The following is a 12,592-nucleotide window of genomic DNA, read 5'->3' as shown; positions in this document are numbered from 1 at the left end:
CAATGGAGCATTTCATCTGAATGGGGACTTACATATCATCAGTGGACCACTCTTTATTTCATTCCTCTTTGGTGGACTAAATTTCTCCTTTCCAATAAAGAGGCATATCTTACATTAAAAAAATAGAATCAATAAACTTCAGTAACAAGAGTCTCCTAATGTCCTCAGGATTTGTAGAACTCACACATAGCAGAGAGCTCGAATCCTTAGCACCTCCTAAGAGATTGTCTGCTAGAATTGAGTCTTTACACAGCTAGGCTAGATTGCTGTACTTGTAGCCAGAAATCAGAATGATCTGAATCTCACACATGCTTGTCATGGTGTAACCTGTCAAAGGAAAGGATACAGCAATCTAGGCATCATCCCAGTCAATACCCATTGATAAAATGATTGAGTGGAATCTGTGACCCACTGCTAGCTAATTCTGTCCAATCCTTCTGCAGCAAAAAGACTCGAGTGAAAGAATTCCTCAGGATAAGCTAAAGAAATACAGGCCAATATTGATTCTGTTGCTTGTGTATACCAACAAAAAGGGAACTATTATGAAATTTCATATAGTTCTAAGCACTTGTTGGCTTAAAATAAAATCTATCATCTTACAAATTCCTTGGCCAACAAGAAAAACTGTTGCCAGGCATCTTGGAAAAAAAAAGATTAATACTTTCACAAGTCATATTTTCCATATTTACTTGCATTCTATTTCTCCACTGATTTTTTTTTTGTTTAATCTAATTTACCCTTGTGCCCATGAGGCAATTCTAACGTACATTGCTTTGAGAAACTATCATAAAATTCTCTTGACATTAAAATTGCATATTAAAAATGTGATTGCTGCACATTCAAGTTCTGCATGGCTATAAATTCCAGCCCAGTAATTACTCAAGCTAGATTTCCTGTTAGGAGCTTTACAGTGAGAGGTATTGACTAAAAAGTAAAGTAAACAAAATACAGTTCCATGTCAGAAATGGATTTTATCCTTGTTCCTAGATAAGTGACAATGAATAATAAACGTGGGCAGAAATAACATGACTTATTTGCATTTAGGTAATCCAGTTATGGCCAAATGTGTCCACCTTTATTGAAAATTGCTCCTAATTAAGGGCCCTGAGTTCCAGGTCATCTGGGCCAGCCCAGGACAAGATGATAAAGTAGGTGAGATTTGCCTTGATGTAGAAATCCTCCTTCTCTTACTCTTCATAGGGCTTCTGCCCTAATTATTCATTCCTTTAATCTCTGCTTATTCATTTCTTGTCTTTACACATTAGTGTGAAGTAAGTTCTTATATACCTTTTCTGGTATATTTTCATTTTGATTTTTCTCTCTGAAGGTGTTATTGAAGACTTTGCCTCCAATCCCAGGAAGTGTAGGGATCCTGATCTGGTATCTGCTATGTAGTATCTGTTATGTAGACTGGGTATATTTTAGTAATCATTTCAAACTTCCTCCAATTTCTTTAAAAGGAGTGCATAGTATTAGCTTCAGTTTCTCTCCTAATATCCTCTTCTCATTCCAGATTATGCTATGACTAAATGCATATTTGTTTATTTTAAATTAAAGGACTATAGACCTTCTGGTATATCATCACTTCATTCATTGTTTTTCTCATCTCCCTTAACATTTCACCTTAAAATAAATAAACTCTTCTTTTTCTAAACTTTACTTGTTACCCCCTTTGTTACATTTGTCCAAATCTTATTTTTTAACACTTTTTGGTGACAGACTGTATATTCTAAAGAAAAAATGGCCTCTATAAGCACATGAACTTGAATAAACTCTTGATGGTCAATAACACAGTGATAATGATGTAACTCATAATATTTGTATTTTTAAGGGAGGACATAATATATCAAAGATAAATATCAGTGTAGATAAAAATAAAGATGCCATTGGACAAAGAGACACATTTAAGTTAGAAAAAAAAGCATTGAATTTTGAATGCTTTTCTATCTTCTCAAGTGGTGATTAACATGGCCTTATTGGTTATAAGGGCTCAGCAATTTGGAAAAAAAATTGCCCTTCTTTCTCAGTGCTTTAATTAGAAGTGGAAAATAAGCTAAGTACTCCATTGAAATACAATGAAGTTCTCTTCCTTCCCAGCAGCTTCTGTGCTGGTGCCCACTTTGATTTCATTTCCCCCCTCAGGCATGGTTTTGTTGCTCTGATCGTTAATATTGACATAAAACTATCAATACACAAGCTTGGTTCTGTAAATAGGATTAATGAATTGCCAAAAATTATGGAAGATAAAATGCTATGTACAGTGGCAGTCTTCAATTCACCCAGACCTTTTCCTTCTCTCCAGCTTTACACACACACACACACACACACATACACATACACACACACACACACACACACACACACAGGTGTCATATGAAGGAGACCTTGAGAATGTGGTAAAGCTCCAAGTTTTCTGTAAGATGGGGAGGTGATAGGCTGAGTGTACCAAGAAGCAGTCTTTGGAGGGTTAGCTAAGATGCTCTTAGAAGGGAAAGGACAATATCTGCATGTCACAGCTCTTAAACAAACTTCTGGGAATGTATTCATGCTATATCCACATGTTCATCTCAGAGGTCTGCTCTGACTTATTTTAAGAACAATCGAAGTTCTGAAGCTCTGTGTTTCTTTCAGAGACTCAGCATCCTTTGTGTTTTCTCTTCCCAGCTTAACACAAAGACACTGTTGCATCCAGTATTCTTAGCTGATGTAAAATATTCCTCAGTGTGTCTGCACACAGTGTCTCTATGTCATTGTCACAGCATCTACATTGGCTCACATCTCAATCTCCCTGCCTCTGCCTGCTCCAGTTTCTTCACAGGTGAGCTTACTGATCTCGCCACTTACAGGACTTTGGCATTTCAGATTATTATTTACCCCATTTGCCTCAGATTGCTCAACCCCTAGATACCATGCCTACCTTCCCAGATAGGCCATATCCTGGTTCCTTGATAAAAACATGTAATTAGAAAAACATTTAAAGAGTTCCAATCTATCGATTTCAGTTTGGCTGGGTCTTTGCATTGAACCACCCTTTTTACTGAACTGAGGTTATAGTCACTGAGACATTCTTGCTGCCAAATTCATCTGGAACATCTGTTCTTTCTCTGATTACTAGGGCTCTCTCATGGCTCTTACATCACAATTCCCTCTGCAGAGAATAAATAGGTTTGTTGCACTTGATTTCCTGAATCCAGGATCACTCTAGAGGCCTCAATTTACAGTTTTGGGCTTCTGTGTTGATCACCCTTTCACATTTTATACTAAAATCCTGCATCTTCCCCAAACACCTTTTAAAGCCTGGAAGCCTTGCTTCCTTCCTGGGTATGGAGGCCAGCTCCTAACATCCAGCAGCCCTCCCTGATGACTACTGCCAGTCTGGGTTTTAGAATATCACTATCCCTGGATTCTCTTATTGCTGGTTTTTACCCACCTGTTGGCACATTTCATACTCCTTGGAAATTGAGTACTTATTAATTACCCTGATTGTGCTTGAGATTGCATGATCCCTTGGCCACCAGGCCCGGCCTTCCCAGATCCTGCCATCCTCAAAGCTTTTGTCCATGCTTGCCCAGATCTGTGGATTGTGTGTCAGGGCACATCGCTTGTCTTACTGTGAGTGCAAAATTATTCCATGCCGATTAGACCCTAGATATGAGAACACATATCTTAGTTTATACGTTGAAACATTGATCACAGATCATGTTTCATAGCAGTTTAAATGTATTCCTGAGATAGAGACAAACTTTTTATGAAACTCTTCAAAGAATAGAATCATTGAGTGCCCACTTTGCTCTTCCCTGCCTCTCTTATCTCATCCTCTTCTTAATCCATGCAACTATGATTTCCCTGAGTCCCCCATCTCTGATAATGTCTAGTGTCTGAGTATCAGTGTCTACTGTTCTTCACCAAAGTCAAAGATGTACACTTTCTAGGTGGGCAAGACCTTGTCCTCTTCCTGGAATGGAATTTGATTTAGAAGAATCTTTATCCTTCATTCAAACCGGGAGAACTATCCATCTTCCCGAGAATCATTTCAGTCTGTCTTGTTACTAAGCTGTCATTCTTTAAATTCAAGTCTGTGGTCTTATATTTTTAGCTGCCTAAGTTGCTGTGTAAATTGGAGGAAAAATATCCCTATAAAAGAAACCTTTTCCAGAAGGATAAAGCAGTTTGTATCTTCCTGCTCAGGAAACCCTGAAAATATGCTAGCAGAGGAAACTGAAATATCAACATACCGACTGCTTCATTTATTTGTACAAGGATTATTATTTTTCATAATTTTGAAAAATACACTCATGAAAATTACCTAGGATGCATTTATTAGATTGACAAAGTCTTCAATATGTTCTGATTAGTCAGATTATCATAATTATATATATATTTAGTTATAATATTATAAAAAATCTCAGTATTAGAGAAAGATTAAAAATAAGAAAACCTGTAAAACCTAATATCATTGAAATCTGGTACCTGAAAATATAAAAGTATGTCTTAAGACAATACAGAAGCAAACTCATATTCTGGAATTAGAAGTTTTACCTCCTGTTTACAATTGCTATATATGTATTGCCACCAAAATGGATTCTAAGTCATGGTTGGTTTTTATAAAACTGAGCATTTGTTGGATTCATGTGTTGATAACACCTAGATGTATCTCTGGGTTACTTTCTATTCGTAACTATTTCTATTCTCTGCTACATTATGCCTATTGCCAGCAATCTTCTAAAAGCCCATTTAAGAAAAAAGCAATTTGATTATTTTTTGTCTGAGTTAGGTGACTGTTGAGTAAGTATATAATGAATTCATATATAATTTATAATATAATGAATTAAAGTTATAGAGCTTACTAATTTATCAATATCTTAGTAAATTGTAAGATTAGTTGTATAGAATTTGTCAATTTATTGATATATCAGTAGTTGTGAAATTAAAAATATTTAACGGTGGCTACCATTTGTTAAGTGTTTATTATGTATTAGGTGTTTTAACTGTGTGAACTTGATTCATCCACACAACCACACTATGAGGCAGATAATTAATTATTTTACAGATGAGGAAACTGAGATTTAGAGAGATTAAAAATCTTGACCAGATCACTCAGATAATAAGGAGGGGAACTGGGACTTTGCATGATTCTCATGGGTTTTGTTTTTGTTTTAAACATCATTTACATCATTACCTCAAACGCTGCAAACACAGAGCCAAGGAATAAGGCTTGGTGATAACTTACTAAGTTACTGAGGACATCTACATATTACCATTTTATGTTAGAAATATGTAACAAGGTCCAATCTGGAAGTGATTATGATTCAGTACCAATATCAAGTAGGTAAAATGACAGTGTATAAAGCTACATAAAGATATGAGACAGAATAGCCAACAACATTCTACTTTAGATCTCGTAAGTTTCACTCCAGATCAATATGTCAGCTGACAAACAGCACAGTTCACATGGGACTGCTCTATTAAAAGCAGTAGGGGAGGGGGAAGGGTAAGCTGTGACAAAGCGAGAGAGAGGCATGGACGTATATACACTACCAAACGTAAGGTAGATAGCTAGTGGGAACCAGCCACATAGCACAGGGAGATCAGCTCGGTGCTTTGTGACCTCCTGGAGGGGTGGGATAGGGAGGGTGGGAGGGAGACGCAAGAGGGAAGAGATATGCGAACATATGTATGTGTATAACTGATTCACTTTGTTATAAAGCAGAAACTAACACACCATTGTAAAGCAATTATACACCAAAAAATATGTAAAAAAAAAAAAAAAAAAAAAAAAAGCAGTAGGAATACACCCCTACCAGCCATTGGGAGGGAGAGAGTGGGGAGCACAGGAATGGGTCTGTTTGTCAGATCACTGCCCCCGCCCCCATCTCAGGGACATCTAAGATAAATAAAGCCCACTTAATGGAGAAAACACAAAACGTCTTAAGTCTTCACCATCATCAAGGCCATTAAAGAGATGTAAAAAGCACAGCAGCTAACCGTATTCATAAATAGCAAACTAGCATTTGAGAAGGTAGTAAGAACTCAGTCTCATAAATAACTAGATGTATGTTAATTTAATTCTTTTGGAAGGGGAAGTAGGAGAATATAAAACATTAATCACCATCTCAGGAATGATTTATTTTGCATACATGCCTGCAGAGAGAAGGAAAGCTGTTTGCTTTTAGTAGTCTTCCAGCTCCTGCTTTCTTCTTGATCATCAGGGGGCTGCATTCACATACATCTTCTATATGTCAATAGTAGATTGCCCATCCTCTGCTTTCATGTGTGCAGCCAGAATCCGCTGACTTTCATGGGCAAACGGTGGTGAGTTTGCTGTTTGTAATAAAGCTATTATGCATCAGACCTCTGGGTCAGACAGTCTGATCCAAAGACTGTGGCAGAAGCCCAAGTTATTATTTCTCCCTTATTATAGATGAATGAGCCCCTTTCTTTTTATCTTCAGCTTTATTGAGATATAATTGACATATATCATTGTGTAAGTTTAAGGTGTACAACATGATGATTTGATATACATGCATTTTGCGATCTGTTTACCACAATAAGGTTAGTTAACACATCCATCGCCTCACATAGTTACTTTTTTTGTGTGATGAGAACTTTTAAGATCTAATCTCTTAGCAACTTTCAGATATGCAATACGTATTGTTAACTATAGTCACCAAGCTTTAAATTATATCATCAGAACTTATTCATCTTATAACTGGAAATTTGTACACTTTGAACACCTTCATCCATTTCCCCCATTCTCTTGACCCTGGCAACCACCAATCTACTCTGTCTCTGTGAGTTTGCTTTTTTTTATATTCCGCATGTGAGATCATATAGTATTTATCTTTCTTTGTCTGACATTTTACTTAGCATAATGCCCTATAAGCTCATCAATGCTGTTGCAAATGATAGGATTTCCTTCTTTTTAAAAATGGCTGAATAATATTCCAGTGTGTGTGTGTGTGTGTGTGTGTGCGTGTGTGTGTGACATGTCTGTATATCATAATTTCTTTTCTTTATCCATTCATCCACTGGTGGACATTTAGGTTATTTCCATGCCTTGGCTATCATAAATAATGCTGCAATGAACATTGGGGTACAGATGTCTTTTCAAATTACTGCTTTTGTTTTCTTTGGGTAAATACTCAGAAATGGAATTGCTGGATCATATGGTAGTTCTATTTTTTATTTTTTGAGGAACCTCCATACTGTTTTCTCTAGTGGCTGCACCAATTTACACTCCCACAAATAGTGCATAAATGTTCCCTTTTCTCCATATCCTTGCTAGTACTTGTCATCTCTTGTTCTTTTCTTTTTTTTTTTAATGGTCATCCTAACAGGTGTGAACTGATAGCTCATTGTGGTTTTGATTTGCATTTCCCTGATGATTAGTGATGTTGAACATCTTTTCATGGCTTTTCAAAGCCATCCGTATGTCTTTTTTGGAAAAACGTCTATTCATGTTCTTTGTGAATGGGCCCCTCTCTAAGAAAACATGCCTTTTATCAGAAATATGGTTTTCTGAATTTTCTTACTGACACAGGTTGGTACATACATTGTTGAGGGAATCACTTTCCCATTAAGAGTGAAAAGTTCATCTAATACACTGATAAAATATAACTTCCGTAGTCAGTTTGATTTTTAGCCTACTTGGGTCTATCTGTATCAGGACTTTTAGAAGTAAAACAAAACATTTAAACTTAAAAGCTAACTCAAGCTACCTAGGAAATAACAATTCTCTCTATACAGTTGTCTCTTGGTAACCACAGAGGACTGGTTCCAGAGGCTCCCTCCATTACCAAATTCTGCAGATGCTCAAGTTCCTTATATCGAATGGTGCTGTATTTGCATATAATTTAGGTACACCCTCCGTATACTTTAAATCATCTCTAGATTACTTACAATACCTAATACAATGTAAATGCTGTGTAAATAGTTGCTGGTGTGCAGCAAATTCAAGTTTTGCTTTTTTGAACTTTCTGAATTTTTTTCAAACATTTTAGTCAAGGTTAGTTGAATCCACAGATGCAGAATCCATGGATATAAAGGGCCGTCTGTACACAGATCACCATGCATAGACAACCCAGTAACAAGATCCAATATACTAAACCTGAAGTCAAGGAGGGCTGTGGACAGGAGGGTAGAGCTAGTGGTATGTCACTGGTTTGACTTTTTCTTTTTACCAGAAAACACCCAACTGCAAAAGTTAATCACAGAAAAAGATTTTACAAAGGGCTTGTATAAAGTAGTTGCCAACTTTTAAAATTGTTTGGCCACAGTTTTCAAAATGACCAACTCCAAAATACAAATTTTTGTTTTGGCCTTGCCAAGACCCATGTTTTTTATGGAAATTTGAAAATTACATGTATCCTGTAATGCACATTTTTAAGCTTGTACAAATGAGAATATTGCTTCTTAAAATTTATCAGGAGATTACAAACATTTATAACTATTTCATTATTACTCAGCACATTGCTGCAAATCTCATTAGTTATGTCTTTCAGGGAATTTTCTCCTGAAAAACTTTAGTGAAGGTTATTCTTACTTAGGTGGGTTCCATGCTTCTGAAGAGGTCAGAAGGGATTTGAACTAAATCTGATAGTTAAACTGAAGATCAGGATGGACCATATAATTTATATTGATGAGTCTGGTGCTTTTATAGTTTGTAAACTAGCACTAAAAATTACCAAAATGGATTCTAATAAAGGTTTGAGTAACAACGTTTATTGGAATAAGTGGTTAGTTCTCAAATATATGAACTTTTTTAAGGAGAGCACTCACTTGGAACCATGTTTTAACGTGTTTGTTAAAAACACTTACTTAAAAATCACTCAGTTTAGCAGGAGACCAAAAGCTAGGCACTGAGCTGAGTGTGTCTAATTTTAACTTTCAAATTTCCCCCAGTCTAGAAGTAGCCATCTCTTGCTCAAGGATGGAGTCTATCTCCTGGATTAATTTATTTTACCCTGGAGACAAATATTAGAAAGCAACATCTTTTGTGCTTATAGTTAGTAAACCACAACCCAAGTTAAAAGTATTATCAATGTACCAAAAATGATGCAGAGTGGGGAATTGCTTCATGACAGTAAAGCTTATTTTCTGTAAAAAACGACACAAAGGATTTTTTTTACTTCCCAGGAAAGGAAGTAAGGTTTATTTTCTACTGAAAATAAATGAGAAAAATATTGCTGCTTCCAAACTCTAAGTAGGAATCAAAACACTTGAATAATACATATTTAAATGTTTACCTATTTAAAAAATTCTAAAGTGCTTTTTAAAGAACAGAATTAGAATATCCTAAACCACACAAATTGAGGGTAACAATAGCATCAAAGTAACAGATACAAATTGGCATTTCTGTGGATAAACTGTGCCTATTTTGCAGAAAGTCTAGACCCAAATGCATTGGGCTTCCCAAAGAGGATGTTTCATATGACCTCTGGGAACCAATTGCTCTTGGTCACCCTGGGGGTACTTGCTGTGGGTGCTCTCCTCAGCATTGTTTTGCTGTGGAGGAGCTCCTGTGGGCTCTAGAACCAAAAGCAGCATTTGGACCAGTCAAGTCTGCAAAGGGCCCCTCTACTGTCCATAGTGCCCATCTTAGAGGAATCTGCTGACACTGATATTGCTGACACCTTGAACTTTCTCATGGAGATCCAGCTGGGGGGAAGAGAGTTTATGTTTTACTCCCTCTGTTAGTGTATCTCATTGTAAGACTGGAGCAAGAGTCCAGGGACTGGACTGACGAGCAGTTTGAGTGAGATATTTGCAGTGCTCACCATCACCTCACCATCTTTATTCTGGCCCAGTAGCTTTGCACCAAATTTGTGGGTGCAGCATTCTCATTTCTAATGATGAGTTACTTTTTCCCCCTGCAAGTGCTTCTCAGCCTCCTATGCAAATAACCCTTGGCTGTTTTGTGCCACCAGTTAACCAGAACAGATTTTCCCAGTTCTGTGGTGGGTAAAACTTATCTTATCCTGCACATGTGAAAACCCCCGATGTGGGGTTTCTGTAAATGAGCTAGCTCTTTATTTACCAGGGCTTTGTAACATGGAGGTAGTTACTATCTCTTGTGACTTTTGCCTTGACCACTTCAGGATATGTCAGATAAATTTTTTAAAAAAACCATAATAAATATAATAGCAAGTTGCTAACATTTATTAAGTCCTCCTATATGCCACACATTGTTCTATATTGTGTTTTATATTGACTAACTCATTTACTCTTCAGAATAACCTTTTAAGGTAGGTGCAGTTATTTCTTCCATTTTATTGTAAGGACACGGGCACATAGAAGTTAAATAACTGACAGAGGTTACTCCCACTGGATTCAGATGACTAGCAAGAAAGGGGAAGAAAGAGGAGTGAAATTTTGCCTTCATTATATTTTCTTCTGTATTCCTAATTTCAAAAGCAATTAAGTGGAATTAAAGAATATTTCTCTGGCATAAATGGTAAGCCCCACCAAAGCAGGGGCCATGCCTTTTTTTCTCTCTCCATAGTATCTCTGGTGCCTAGTACAAAAGAGACACTCAATAGATATTCATGTTACAAATGAATGGATAATCTAAAAAACTTTCAGTTGCTTTTTTTTTAATGTGTCTTTCATTCTTTTTCTTGTCTTTCCAATTTCTGTTGTCTTAATCTGCACTAAAGAATTACTAAACACTGTCTGGATTGGTGGGTTGACGACACTCCTTGTCAATAACTTATATAGTTTTCTGTTGGCTCTAATTTCTAACAGAAGAATTGGGGCTGGTTTGAGAGATGAATCAATTAAGAGGCTGTTTTCCTTACAGATATCATCAACAAGACTTCTCTGAGATGTGTACTGAGAAGCATACTGAAATGCAGAGTTCATATCTAGATGGGTGAGCACAGCTTTCATTGCTTTTCTAAGATCCTTTATTGTATACTGTTTTATTAATTATTTCTGGTAATAAGAATAATTTCAAAAAATAATCTCTGGTTATATGTGTAAGTTGACAACATTGACAGAGCTAATTAAGTTATAGGTAATGTATTCTGTAAATTGACTTACAAAGCTATTAACTGAGTATAATACATATAGAGGCCATGCGAGTACACGGCTTACAAACCAGGCCATGGCCCTGAGGAGGGAACTGTATATTAGTTCTGGTCTTTGTAGTTGCTAAAAGTTTATTTGATTATTAATCCTATAATTCCTCATATTTTCATACCTCTGGCTATCTTCAGCTTCTTGGTTCTGAGGCATCATGCTAAACATCTTTATTAGAGGAATAATGAAAGAGCTTCATTTCACACAATGCTTTCTTTTAAACTCTTTGATAGCATCCTGAAATTTAAAAGCATCCATTCATAAATTATTTTTATGATTGGACCTTGATCAATTTACTTGAACTTAGTGTGCCCTCTTCTCCATTTGCAGCTGAAAGGGTAGTCTTGACCTACCTTTTAGAAGAGCCCCTAAAAATGATTAATTGAGCCTTCCTTATAGAGTACTTTAAAAATATATAATTGCTCTGCATATAGGGAAAAAACCTATCAGAATTTTTAAAAAATGATTAAAAATAGGTGAAAATTTCAAGATGGAAACAGGGACTTGCTAATGCTGAATAGGGCAGAAGAGCATATTTTTGTCAGTCAGTTTTACTAGTTTAAGTAAAGCCTATTTAACTATAAAAATCTATTTAATCGGTGATAGAGTCATTTCATTTTAGTGAGTGCCTAATTGTAGGGAAGCTCTGCAGTGCAATCATGACCTCCTTCTGTTGTGCTCAGCTCAAGACTACCTTTAATGAAATGTGATGATGGAGCGGTTCCCTTGATTAAAGCACTTTAATAAATAAGTAGCTAGACAAATTTACCAGCTAGGAGAGAAGAGGAACAAATGGAGCTGTAAGTCCTATAAGAGTAGTTTTATCATTTAAAAAAATTTTATGGATTATTTATATTGTGCTTCTCTAATTATAATCATTTATAATGTTTCATTGTGTTTAATAGCATTTGCTTTGATTGAATCATTATCATAGTTAGCAAGTTGCTCTAATAGCTACCTTACAGTATCTTTTCAATTATGTGAAAGATAATTGAAGCTATGTGAATGTGGTTTCCTTTTCTGTCCCTAGAAAGAGACCATAATAGAGAAGTTTCATTTGTAGAAAATTAATATTTTATAGTTCCTTATCCACTTACTATAACATTTCAGATTTATTTATTTAGTTTAATTTTGTACACTCACCCATTCTGATTGCTCTCTCACAGATTTTAATATTCCCATTCAGTTTTGGCAGTGTAGCAGTAGAGAGAGAAATTTTCCTGTTTTTGTTCTTTTTGGATAGATCCACAACATTATAGAGAAAATTTTAAAAGATTTCAGTCTTCTCGTATGCCAGAATTTTGGGGAAACCTTTGATTAATTGATCTTATACCGCTCTCTACCTCTTCAGCTCTGATTTCAGAGGGTATAGATGGGGAGGACCCTCACTTTCTGTCTGCTTTGCATGGTACCCTAGACCTTCTGCAGCTTTCCTAGGTTGATGTAAGAGTGAATGAAAATGTCATTGTTGCAAAAGTCAAGCAGGGGCTCACCACCAATTGTGTGAATGTTT

General features: G+C 36.2%; 1 protein-coding gene across 1 annotated transcript in view; it reads left to right on the top strand.

Annotated features, from left to right (window-relative positions):
• The window catches only part of ZPLD1 (zona pellucida like domain containing 1), a 289,906-nt gene that overhangs the window by 152,383 nt on the left and 124,931 nt on the right, over positions 1–12,592 (top strand). The window contains exon 5 of the mRNA XM_073804283.1: positions 10,799–10,870. The gene's annotated coding sequence lies outside the window, so the exon portion shown is untranslated. The remainder of the gene's footprint in view (positions 1–10,798; positions 10,871–12,592) is intronic.

The sequence above is a fragment of the Tursiops truncatus genome, chromosome 4 (assembly GCF_011762595.2).
Source record: "Tursiops truncatus isolate mTurTru1 chromosome 4, mTurTru1.mat.Y, whole genome shotgun sequence".
In the NCBI taxonomy this organism is placed as follows: Eukaryota; Metazoa; Chordata; class Mammalia; order Artiodactyla; family Delphinidae; genus Tursiops; species Tursiops truncatus.
Note: the sequence above shows the minus strand (reverse complement) of the source record. Positions and strands in the feature narration are given on the sequence as shown.